Genomic DNA, 12,795 nt, shown 5'->3' with positions numbered 1-12,795 from the left:
GTGTGAAATCAAGGTTCAAATGGGCAGCAGCCTGGATTTTCTCTGAATTGTGATTCGGATAAAGCTGCATCAGTTAGCATTCACCCCTGGACTGTAAACCCAAGGTGGTAGAGGCTGTGAACATTGACATCCCTGTTGAATCACCAGCATCTAGCCCAGATAAGAGGTGCTTAATAAATATGTGTTAGATAACTACCGGGATTCTAACCTAAAAAAAGGAAAAATGGAGAAGCCAGAGAAAGAAACAGATTAATGTCAAAGGAGGACTCAGAGACAAAAGCATTTAGGAGTGAAAAGAATGTTCCTTGCAAAAGTGTTGCAAAGGAGTCAGAAGGACTGGCTCAGAGCCAGCCTGTACCTTCCATACCAGCACTGTGTGTCTACAACAGTCAAAGAGGGCTGTGGAGAGATGAAGCTGGAAAGGTGGGCAGGGCCAAGTTGCAGTGGGCCCTAGACATCATGCAAAGGAGTGAGAAGAATGAAAGAAGTTAGAAAGAATTTGAAAGCCCAAACATATTGTTCAAACTACTTTGGCTTCAAGAAACAGAGATCAAAATCAAGGAGGGAATTTATTGGCTTGTATAACTGGTAAGTCCAGAGATTCCACAATATCATCACGATATTCTTTGTATTTCTCCACCGCCACTTTTCTGTGCTGGCTTCATTCTCTTGTAGACTCTTCCATATGCTGGCTTCCGGCAACGGTAGCTTTACAATTAACAAATAAGTGGCCCCAGCAGTTCCTAATCGTTCCAGTAAAAATCTTAGAACTGATTCTTATTGGACAATTTGGGTCACATGCCCATTCCTGAAATAATCGTTGTTCGAAATACGAGTGGGCTAGTCAAGGGTCATATGATCACCCTTAAAGGGGGAGTTAACACCACCCTAATCTTATGAACCAAGAGTGAGGGAGAGGTAGTCCCCTGAAGAAACTAGGATGCTGTTTCCAAATACAAAGATGCTGAACAGTTAAAAACAATTATAGCACTCCACTCTAAGCAAAAACAAAAGATCAAACGAAGAGTATTCCCTTCCTTAAGAATAAAAATTGGAAAGAATCTTTGGAGGGAGAAAAAGTTAAGATGCTAGAGAAGGTGACAGAGATTGTGGGAGCAAACTCTGGAAGAAATGGGAAGGGATGGTGTTCAGATGCAAACATTGGTGGTTGGGAATAATCCTGGACTCCTAGGGCTGGGCAGGATGGTGGAGGCCATCTAATCCGGCGCCCCTACTTCTCTTATGTGAGCCTCCCCTCCCCACTGCACACACACAAATTACGATCCCTAACAGGACCATTTAAACTCTACTTGAACATATTCAGTAATGGATAGTTCACGATTTCAGAAAGCATTTAATTTTATTGTCAAACAAGTTTGATTCTTTAAAATTCTGCTTTTCAAACCTAGAGGCTACTCCCTTCATCAGATGATCCTTTAAGTGCTAGAAGACACAATCCTGCCCTAGTCTTTTCTCTTTCAGCCAAGCACAACCAGTTCTTTTGACCACACATCAGGTGACATGGTTTCCAGATTTTTCTACAGCCTAACTGTCTTTCTCTGGATTCATGCTGGGTTATATGTGTCTCTCTTTAAAAGATGGTTAAATATAAGCCTCCAGATGAGGCCTGACCACTGCCGAGCTCAGTGGGACGACTGCCTGCCTTTATCTGGACACTATACTTTGCTAATGTAACTCAAGATTTCATTGGCTTTTTTTGCAACACTGTATCACAACTTACTCATTTGGAGCTTGTTACCAACAAAATCCCCAGGTCCATTTTCTCATGAATGGTTGCCAAGCTAAGCCTTTTGAAATTATGCCAGTGGTTTTGTTTTTGGTTTTGGGGGGTTTTTCTTTCTTTCTTTCTTTCTTTCTTTCTTTTTTCTTTTTTTGAGTTAAAAGAATGGAACTTCCTAATTTTTTTCTTTTAAATCTCTTCTTGTTATTTCTTTCAGACTCCATCCTGTTGCTTGCCCTGCCAAAATGTGACCCTTTATAACCAGGTGGCATAAGACCTGTAGACCTTGCTGCCAAAGAAGGGAACCCTCTGGCGTTCCATTAACCCAACTGGTCTTTTGGCTTACAGATGGGCCAACTCTCATGTCTGACTCCTGAAAATCTGGTTTGTATTCCTGCTAATGCCTTGGTCATATGTTGCACCACTAAGTGGGCAGACTTTCTAGCTCCTAGCTTGTGCATGTGTGTCTGTGTATGTGTGTGTGTGTGTGTGTATTACATGATGAGCTTTGACCTATGATTTCAGTCTTGGCCAACCTTTGCCCCTACTTTAGCTTTGTGCCAGCTGTTCTGGATGAGCAGACACTGGTGCCAGCAGGCTTCCACCCCTCTGCTACAGCCAATGAAAGGGTAGCAGCCGGGACAGCTCCAGAGGGATTTGGAATTAGTCACATCTGGCCTGTGCTTTAGGGCAGAGTTGTCACAGCCCTAACTAACCATCGCCATGTGGCCAAAGTGTCTAAATGAGACTTTGACTCAAGGCCCAAATTCCTAGATGTCTCCCACCTCACATCTCTACTGGAACTGAAGCCCTCTGTACTTTAGCTGTGTCATCTAGGGTCCTGATTCCCTTATGACCCCCTCAGCTGGTTCTGAGAAGATCCTTTTCACGGGCTATACATCTGCATCCAGAATTGAGAAGGGCCTTCCTGATGTAACATTTGCACACCCACTTGCTGTCTTAAGATGCTAATACCTAGAAGCCTTCTCCTACACATCACCCCAGGCCTTAACTAGACCCTTTGCATATAGACACACTCCAAAGTGAACTAAAATTCACCTTGTCCCTTAGACTTGATGATTCTGACTGCTGACCTCTCCTGGATAAGGGCTATCTCCTTTGCTTCAACTCATTTCCAGTATTCTCTCAGCCTCAACACTACCCTCCTATCAGCTATGAGCCTGTTTCCACATTGAAAGGTCCTAATTACTTGAGACTTTGGAAAAGTACCAATTATGATAATTAGATAAAATGTGCAACTGGGATACTGAGGGTGTGGTCAAAGGGAGCCTCTTCCCTGACCCAAAGAAGGGAGGTACATTGTGCCAGGGGTAGATGCCAACTGCCTTTTCATCCTGTCTCCCGTAATACAGGCATTCAAGACCAAAGGCAGTCACCCTTAAAGAAGGACTGAGGTCTCAGACTCTCACTATAGGGTAGGACTCTTATCTCAAACATTTGAAGGGCCTACCTGTTTGCCAGGATTTATTTTTTAGTTTTCCCACAAATCTCTGTAATAGTTCATTGTCATATTGTGTCAACAGCAATAAAGAGATGATATATTTGTGCGTCTTGCTTACATATTCAGTGTCCTTGAAGAAGAAATGCTGGCTTGAAAAGTAATGGTGAAGCAAAACCATGAGTGATGCTCTCATCACCTTCCAAACTTGTTTTGTGTGTGCCCTTTTTGTACTATTTTAAAAAGAGGAACCAGGAGCTGGCACTGTGGCTGAATGGTTGGGTTCACACGCTCTGCTTCAGCAGCCCAGGGTTTCACCAGTTCACATCCTGGACATGGACATGGCACCGCTCATCAGGCCATGCTGAGGCAGCGTCCCACATGCCACAACTAGAAGGACCCACAACTAAGAATATACAACTATGTACTGGGGGGTTTTGGGAAGAAGAAGAAAAAAAATTTTTAAGAAAAAGAGGAACCAGATGTTTTCCTAAAGGGAAATTTCTAACACCCTCTTTCTGAAAAATAAGACACTGGAATCAAGGGACAATACACTCAGAATTTTCCAGGTTATGACCACAATAAAGTAGTGGATGATATCACCTATAGGAGAGAGGTTTTCAAGAATCAATACAGTAAATAGTGTATAATAATTAATTACTAAATCTAACGGGAAATTTTGTAAGAATTCCTAGATACTGAAACCCTCCTTACCAATCCAAAATTAGTATATCAGAAAATAAAAATAATTTTTCTTTGTATTTGTTAGCCAATTTAAGATTAAAAACTAAAAAACCACGCCTGATGTGTGGGACTTTTTCATAGCAAAATAGAAAGTACCTGGAAGTCAACCCAAGTAAAATCATTTAAAAAGAAGTAGTGCTGACATATCTGGTGAGGAACTGTTCATTAGAATGTTTAGACCAGATCCAAGAATGTCAATCCATTGGCTCCTATGCTGATTATTTTGGGACAGAATACAGATTTCAAAAGGCAAAAATATAAGATAGCACTCAAAGAAACTCTGCCAATTCTGAATTTGAAGATATTAGCAAATGTACTCAGTATTTCTTTCATCAAAGAAAGTAAAAATACAGCTTTGTATTTTATAAAACTGTTTAAAGTGTTTAAGATAAATATCATTTATTTCAGGATAAGAAATATTTAGAACCATAAAGAGTAAAGTCTTGGAAGAGGGAAAAAGGGAATGAATTCAAGAGCTCATGGGAAAGGAAATAAGATTGGCTCTTCCTCTGAGAGAGGAGGAAAGGCAGAGAGACTTAAAGAAGAGGCGGAGAGAGACAACACAGAGAAAGGGAAGATTAAGTGTCGATGCTTCCCCAAAGGCTTGGATGTTTCCAGGGGAGCAGGAGGGTTGGGAAGTACCTCTGTTTCCCTCACTAGACTGTAAGATTTGTTAGGGCAGGGACTGGATCTGTTTTGTCCCCTCCTATTATACCCACTACCTAGGACAGTGCATGGCATATTGTTGATTCTCAATGAGTATATGTTGAATAAAATGAATGGAAGAGTGTGGGCACTAGGGACTTAGAAGAGTGGGAAATTCTGGAAATAGCTATGTTAGGAATCGACAAGAAATGAATAATAAGGTTGCTATTTTGAGGTTAGGTGGTATGTATTTAAAGTGAATCAGCATTTTTCTGAAGTTCAGAAGCAAGAACAGAAAAGCAGACAGATGCGAATTGGCATGGCCAAGACAGTGGAATGAAAAAGGAGTCTAGTATGCTTGTGAGGGCAATGGAGGCCAGACTGGAAATGGGGTCAAGGATGAAAACAGACTGAAAGCAGCAATAGACTGTCAAGGTCATGAGATTACAAGTCCTTCTGAGGGCTTCAGGCAAACAGCCGTTTAAAACACCAATGTAGCATATAGCTTTGTAATAAGGCTAAGCATCCAACCCAGATTTTTACTCTAAATTCTGAGTGTTCAGACACAAACCGTGTCTGATTTGTTTTCTCTTGTAGCCCAGTTTGTTACTTAAATGAGTAAAAACTGGAGAAGAGAAAGAAGGAAATTAAAGACATGACTGACATGTGTTATGTCTATTAAAATTATGAGCTATTCTGATTTTTATGTGTGTATAAATGTATGTAAATATTTGGATGTGTGTGTATGATAAAATGCACAATACACATTCCATCATAAAAATCCCCAGATATTTTCTGCAATATTGAGGTTAATAACAATGATTGGCAGATCTATCAGTTAGTTGAGTTGTGTTCTGTCTTTTGTGCTGTTAGATGGGGCAAAGATCTGGTAGATACTGGGCTTGAAGACCCAGGAGACAGGGTGGAGATTTGGAGGTGCTGAGAGCAGAGAACTAGAACCAAATTCCTGGATATAGGCATCTTGTCCAAAGGTTAGTTACTAAAAGGAAAGGGCCTAGGGATGACAGGTTTGACCAGAATCAAAGACCATGGGACTGGTCAGGTCAAACAAAGGGACAAATTAGCAGGTACCATATAGGAAGTCAAAATCCAGAATTACTGTGTGTTTTCCTCCTTGGAAGACCCAAAATTCAAACCCTCTGCTAAGACTGTCCAGCCTTTTGATTTCTTTGCCTTCAGTATCAAATGTATTTTCTCTTCTAGGATTTTCTATTTAAAAGATAAAGTTTTTGAATTAATTTTCTTATCTCCTCTGTTGAAATGTCTTATTCTTTTTATTTTATTTATTTCAAATTGTTTCATTCTGTTTATTCTGCAAATACATATACTCATATATTTAGGTTTAGCAGGATGGAAATTCTTCACTTGTGAAAATTCAATGCAAAGGTACATTAGGAGCCTAATTAAGAGAAAACAATGACTCACTGTGATGGAAGTGAGGTGGGAGTGGGGATTGGAAAGAGAAGAGAATGAAAGGAACTTCCACTCTCCTCCAGATTTCCTAAGTCTTCAAAATGTCATATTTCAAGGGAATCCATTGTTCATTTTAAAGGAAAACAAAAATTCTACACTCTTTTTCATATTGGGTCTACAAATCAGTAAAATATTAAGGAGAAAAAAAAGAAATACCTCTTTGTGACTGATCATCTACTTTACTCATCCAAGTCCTTGAATTTGATTGGGTTGTGGATTTGTACTTCTGAAAATACATGTACTTCTGAAAATAGAATGTCTCAAGTATTGTTTCTAAATTCCAAAATGCTTGCTACTACATTATTCCTCTTCTATTCAACACTGAAACACAGAAAAGATAATTTAAGAGAGCTCATGTGATGTATGGAACCAACAATGTACAAAATCTGGATTGGACACCTACCTTTTATTGGTAAAAAATAAATTATAACACAACATTAGTTTATGGGAATTTATCTTTGAACAAAGCCATCTCAGAATCAAAGCATTATGGTAATTATTAAGTTTTCCCCTCCTGTCCTTGAAATTTACTGTTTAAAAGCTTGCTTTTATCACAGGATATAAAACCCCTAGAAACAATTTGAAATTGAATTCAAATCTCTGGCCCTGAGACTTCAGATATTTTTCTCCTTTGCTTAGTTATCCAGCTATTTTAAAATCTTATTCTCTTTGATCTTTGATAGGAATGTTGGCTTGGCACAGTCATTTTATCTCCAAACTTGTGATTTTTCTTTTGAAAACTCCTAAGTATGAATTTCAACAAGTTAACAAAGGGTCCTAAATTCTCCCTGCTAGCTGTAAATATCAGTTGATGCATTCAAGTATTACATGTCATCTCTTGTCCATCTTTTCATATCACACAGACTTCCAATTAGCCATTTGGGATTCTGACCACATTTGCTAGGAAATAACTATTTAAATATGTCTTCTCCTAACACATTTCTAATGGGATTCCCCTGGCAAAGGTAGATGGGATTTTTAAGATTCGAACCATACTATAAACAGAATTGGTTTTGGTAATTGCTGATGAGTTTCCTGGCTAGCATACATGGAGCTAAAGTGACAACTCCATTGAACAGAATGGATGGCGGAAAAGAAAGGTGAAAGATGGCACCTGCAAAAACAGGCTGTCCACTTCCAGCACGGGTTAGTTTCTACTTAGTTGCCTCTCCCTGCTGTTTTCTCCCTGCTTAAATGTTTTCTATCTTACTGTTTCAGTGCTGAGATTCTGCCAAAAATATTAAACACAATTTGAAAGGAAAAGAAAAACATAAAGATAAAACTTCCAAAAATGATATTACAGGGAGGAATAAAATTTTCTTCCTTCCTTAAAATTGTATCTTTCTATGGTACACTGTCTTCAAATAAAAGCCACTGAATCCAATATCCACTCATCTTAAAATACCATTATTGATAATAGCTAATATTTACTGAGCTATTACTAAGTGCCAGGCACAATGCTAAATGCTTTACACTTATTATTTCATCTAATTCTCACAGAAACTCTAAGGAGTTATTTTTATTATCCTCATCATAAAGATGAAGAAACAAGTGTAACGGGACCTTGATCTACGAGCCTTCATCTCCCTCTATTAATAATATTAGACCTTTTACCGGAAGGGCTCTGAGAATCCAAATGCACACATGTGTTTTCTCACCCATTGAACACTAACACCTACAAGTATAATCAGAGCAGAGGGGGGCCACAAAAGGGGTTATAATGTTTTTCAACCTGTAAAGAGTGTCTTCAGTAATTCTGTTGCTAGGTATATACCCTAGAGAAACTATCCCCAATGTGCAAAAAGAGACATGTATAAGAATGCTCATTTACATAGCAGTTAAAATGAATGAAGTAGATTTCCATGTATTAACATGGGTAGATCTTGAAAACAATGTTGAGAAGAAAAAAAAAGTTGTGGAATGATACCATTCAGTACAATATCATTTATGTAAAAATTTTGTTTAGTAAAAACTATGTTTAGAACATAAAATAGAATATGTTATTTGTGAATATGCACTTCTGTAGTAAAAGGATAAAAGTGTGAACCAGAATGGTAAACTTTCAGGATAATAGGTGCCTTGGGAGGAAAGGAATGGGACTGGGGAAAGGTACAAAGTAGGCTTCTACTGTCTAATGTCTCATTTATTTTGCTTTGAAAAATAATACAAATGTGAGAAAATGTTAACATGTGTTCTTTTAGGAGCTACATGGGTTTCTTACCTTATTCTCTGAAACTTTTTGTATTTTTTACAATGCTTCCATCTTAAGGAAGATAAATAGGTATATTCATGCTGGAAAAGGGCAGAAATCACTATATAGAGCATGATCTCCATGATTTTAGGGTAAAATTTTTTTAAAGCAGATTTAACTAGATGCCCAAGTTATCCATAAAATAACTCAGTACACATAGAATATCTAGCTTTGAGTCTTGTAAATTCGGTGCAAACTCCAAAATAAATTAGTTGTAAAATGTATTCCTCAGTAATTTCATTAAGATGAATTTCATTCTGCGGTTTTATGTTAGCTGCAAACTGCAGGGTGCCAGCTACCCAGACTCCTGCAATATTATCAAGGCCAGCAGGAAGAACAGTTGTCTGGAGACTGGTATAAGCCACAAGCTTCTGGCCAAACCCTCCTCCTCATAGGTCATCATTATAATCTGGACTGTACATTCCCAAATCTGATTCCCTGACCATCCCCCTTCCTCTCCTTTTTTCATCTCCAACAGCACGAAATTTTGTTGTGAAGGTAAACACCCCTGAATGCTATCTAATTAGGCTATGCAGTTTCGGTAGTGAGCATTTTTCATTGCATTATTTGGTATAAGGTTCTGGGTCATAGCTAAAAATATTTCAGCTTGCAAATTAATCTAATCTTTTGTTTTCTTTTGTTTGGAATCTTTTCACTTTCTAGATAATAATGTAGTTGAAGAATGCTAAATCCAGCATTACTTAAAGTGCTATTCATTTGTTAATATTATCTTCTGTAAGTGAGGAAAGTATTCGTGTACTTTTAAAAATAATCCCTTTCAGTTATATAACTAGAAGCAGTACCAGTTTGTTTGTGGGCATGTGTTCATACACATTTTTTTATACCTGCCTTGTTTCAAAAAGGATAAAAGATGGTTTACAGATATACATAAGATAGCACCAGAAAAATTCAGTCTAAAGTTAGTGAAGAAATCGAAACAGAGGATTAAAGTTGGAAGTGAGTTAAGTATATAAAGTACATCCTGTTCAATCTTACACACAGGCCGGAAGAAAGCCACATATATGGCTCTAAGCTTTCTCATAGCCAAGGGAAATACTGTCAGTTCCACAATTAGGTATCCAGAAGACAAAAACAAATGGGGATAACAAACAAGGGAAACACAATTATACCAGGTGCTAAAACCAAAAAAATATATTTTCCAGTTATTGTCAGAAAGAGTAAATATAGCAACAAATTTCACGATGCTTTCTTATAAATCCCTTAATGTGGGCCCAAAGTATTATACCAAAGTGAATTCACTAAGGAAATCTGAGAGGAAGAAGGAGCCACGGCATGGGATTTGAGGCTGGGAGATTAGGAAGTGGGTGATCTAGGCACAATCCAGGGGTAAAGCATTGCAACTGTTGGTCTTGACATGAGGCTCATTACCAGGATGACCATATAGTTTATTGTCTAAGCCAGGGCCCTTTGAGAGTAAAAGGGGATACTATTAATAATTAAGCACCAACAACATGTATAAGCCAGGACTGCCCTCAGCAAACTGGGCCATATGGTTATTCTAAGTCCTTGCTCATCACCCACTTACATCCTGCTCCCAATGCAGCCCACCACTGTGGACCAAGTCAGCCAAACTCATCCTGTCCAACATGGAGTGAGTCTAACTGGTTCTAGTCATAGGGGACTCTTGGAGTTTCTGGCCCAGGTCACCAGCATGGGGTAGGCTTGTCCATGAGTCAGCCAAAGAGGGAAGGTAATCAAAAAGACTGGAATAAGTAACGGGTAATGGTGACCTGAGGATCCAGTCTCCAAAAGAACATGTTAAAGGAGATGTCACTGCTGGATAATGGGTGGGAGGGAGAATGAATCAGGTTGTACGTGACTGGATGGGTCCCATGAACAGGAAAGAGGTACCCTGCTTCCTAAAGGACCTAATGAGAGATCTAGTGGAAGAAAACTACTTGAAGTTGGGATATTATCATACTGGTTGCAGCACCTAATCTGTAGTTCTCAAACATGTACTATGAATTACCTGAATAGTTTATTAAAACTAGATTCCAGGACCCAACCCCACAGACAATGATTTTGTTAGTCTGAGATGAAACCCAGCAATCTAGTTTAACAAGCACTCCAGGTGATTCTGGTAATGGCGGTTCTAGCCTACACTTTGAGATAGCCTTTGGGGGAGTCTAACTTTCCCACAAAAAAGGGTACCTTGCGCCAGCTTTGGGGACAACACAGTGCTGGTTCTCCCGTGGAAGGTGGGGGATAAGAGATGGAGCAGAGCAGATAGGTGGATCAAAGCAGCTCAGTCTTCAGCCACCTGAAGGATTTTTCCATTGAGGGGCTTAGGTTCCCAATTTAGAAGAGAAAAGGCCTCTCCTCTCCAGATTCCCTATATGGTCCTAACAATTAACAGAACCACCCAAGCAGGGACCCATGTAACCCCATTTTAAAATACTAGCTGGAAAAACTCCCACTCCAGCAAGCTTCCCTTTACCCAGTAATAGCAGTTGGTGTTTACTGATAATTTTCCACATGCCAAACCTAAGCGCTGTATCTGCATTTTCTCATTTATTCCTGAGAACAACCCAAATGGAGTAGGTCCTATTTTTACCCCCATTTTATGGCTGGGTATGTTGAGCAGGGCCTCTGTGAAGCACACCCACAGGGCACTGTGCATAGTGTGGTCTAAGTCTGTGGCACCCCATGTGGTAATGCAGGGCACAACCTTCACAGCCTTACACACTGGGCCATAGGAGTTTGGTAACTTTCCCAAGGTCCTACAGCTAGAACCTACGTTCTGAAACCTCACAGATGAAAAAAAGGAAGGAAGTGTAGAAGAAGAAATTTCTATGACCCTGCCAGGAAGGGAATTGAACTAACTTGGGAATCAATACACTTATTCACATAAGGACAGGTAAGAGTGAGAAGTCAGGAAGTAGCACATTCCAGTGAATCAATTGTGGCAACTGAAAATCTCCCAAGTTTTCCTGGATGAGGTCCCAAGACTGCCTCCCCAAGCCATATTAAATGATGGTGGAGAATAAAGCCCCAAGCTCCCATTCCTGGTTGCATTTTTTTTTCCAGTGAAGCAACCTAAGGCCACGCTTCTTGCCTCCAGTGTCCTGTCCAGTGCTCCTATAAAACGTGGTTTCTATCACACTTTTGGCCCTCGTAGTAAAGTGATTTTCTGTGTGTCTATTTGCCCGCCAAGTTTTACAGCTTCTTGAAGGCAGAGATAATGCTTTACCATATTTGTGTCTCCCAATACCCAGGGAAAGCATGCCATGTGTGCATGGCTGGGTGTCTGTGCCTGCTTCCTTCCTTTCTCCCTTATGTGTTGGGCATTAAACTACCTGCCTTCAAAGTTTAGTGAGAAAGACCTATAAGTAATAATGAAATGCTTTACAGAGAAAATTATAGAGGTAAGCACAAGGTTGCTGTGGAGCCAGAGAAGATTTGACTTAGTCTGTAAGGACGAGTGAAGGTTAATAAATTAAGCTGGGCAGAGAAGGAGAGGGGAGGGGGCATTCTAGAGAGCATGTAGAAAGAAAATAGATGCTTATGTGTATGAGAGAGAGAAGAGGAGAAGGAGGAGAGGAAGGGACAAAGGAGAGGGTATTTGTGGTACTGTAGCTGAGTGTGGCTGAAGAAATTTTCACTTTGACTGTGACACCAACAGAGGGGCCTGGGATAGGGGTGGGAGAAGAGTACGAACTCTGGAAGCTGACTGCCTGTGTGGTCCAATCCCAGCTCTGCCACTTCTCAGCTAGGTAACTTGGAGCAAATTACTTAACCCCTCCAGCCTCATTTCCTAATTTGTTAATGGGATAATAATAGCACCTACCTTTTGGGACTTTTATGATAATTAAATGGCTTAATATTTACAAAGCACTTAGAACACTGCCTGTCATGTAATATGTATTCAATAAAGAATAGCTGTTATCGTAACCCCATTGCTCTCTTTCTCTCATTCCCCACTTTTACTCCATTCCAAGCATTCTGCCTCTAAAACAAATACCAAAACCATCTTCTTCTGTCTTCACTGTCTTTACCTTGGTCCGAAGAATCATGACTTCTTTCCTAGTTTCTTGCAGTAGCCTCCTAACTGGTCTCCCTGCTTCTAGTCTTGCTCTGCCACAATCTGACCCCCAGAGCAACCAGAGTGATCCTTTTCTTTTCTTTAAAGATTGGCACCTGAGCTAACATCTGTCACCTATCTTCCTTTTATTTTTCTTTTCTTCTTCTTCTCCTCAAAGCCCCCCAGTACACAGTTGTATATTCTAGTTGTGAATGCCTCTGGTTGTGCTATGTGGGATGCCGCCTCAGGATCGCCTGATGAGCAGTGCCATGTCCGCAGCCAGGATCCAAACTGGCGAAACCCTGAGCTGCCAAAGCGGAGCATGCAAACTTAACCACTTGGCCATGGGGCCGGCCCGGGAGGGATCCTTTTCAAAGGTAAATCAGACAGTACTCCACTTAAAAATTCATGTCGTCCAC

This window comes from Equus przewalskii, chromosome 8 (assembly GCF_037783145.1).
Source record: "Equus przewalskii isolate Varuska chromosome 8, EquPr2, whole genome shotgun sequence".
Lineage (NCBI taxonomy): Eukaryota > Metazoa > Chordata > Mammalia > Perissodactyla > Equidae > Equus > Equus przewalskii.
This window is presented reverse-complemented; position numbering follows the sequence as displayed.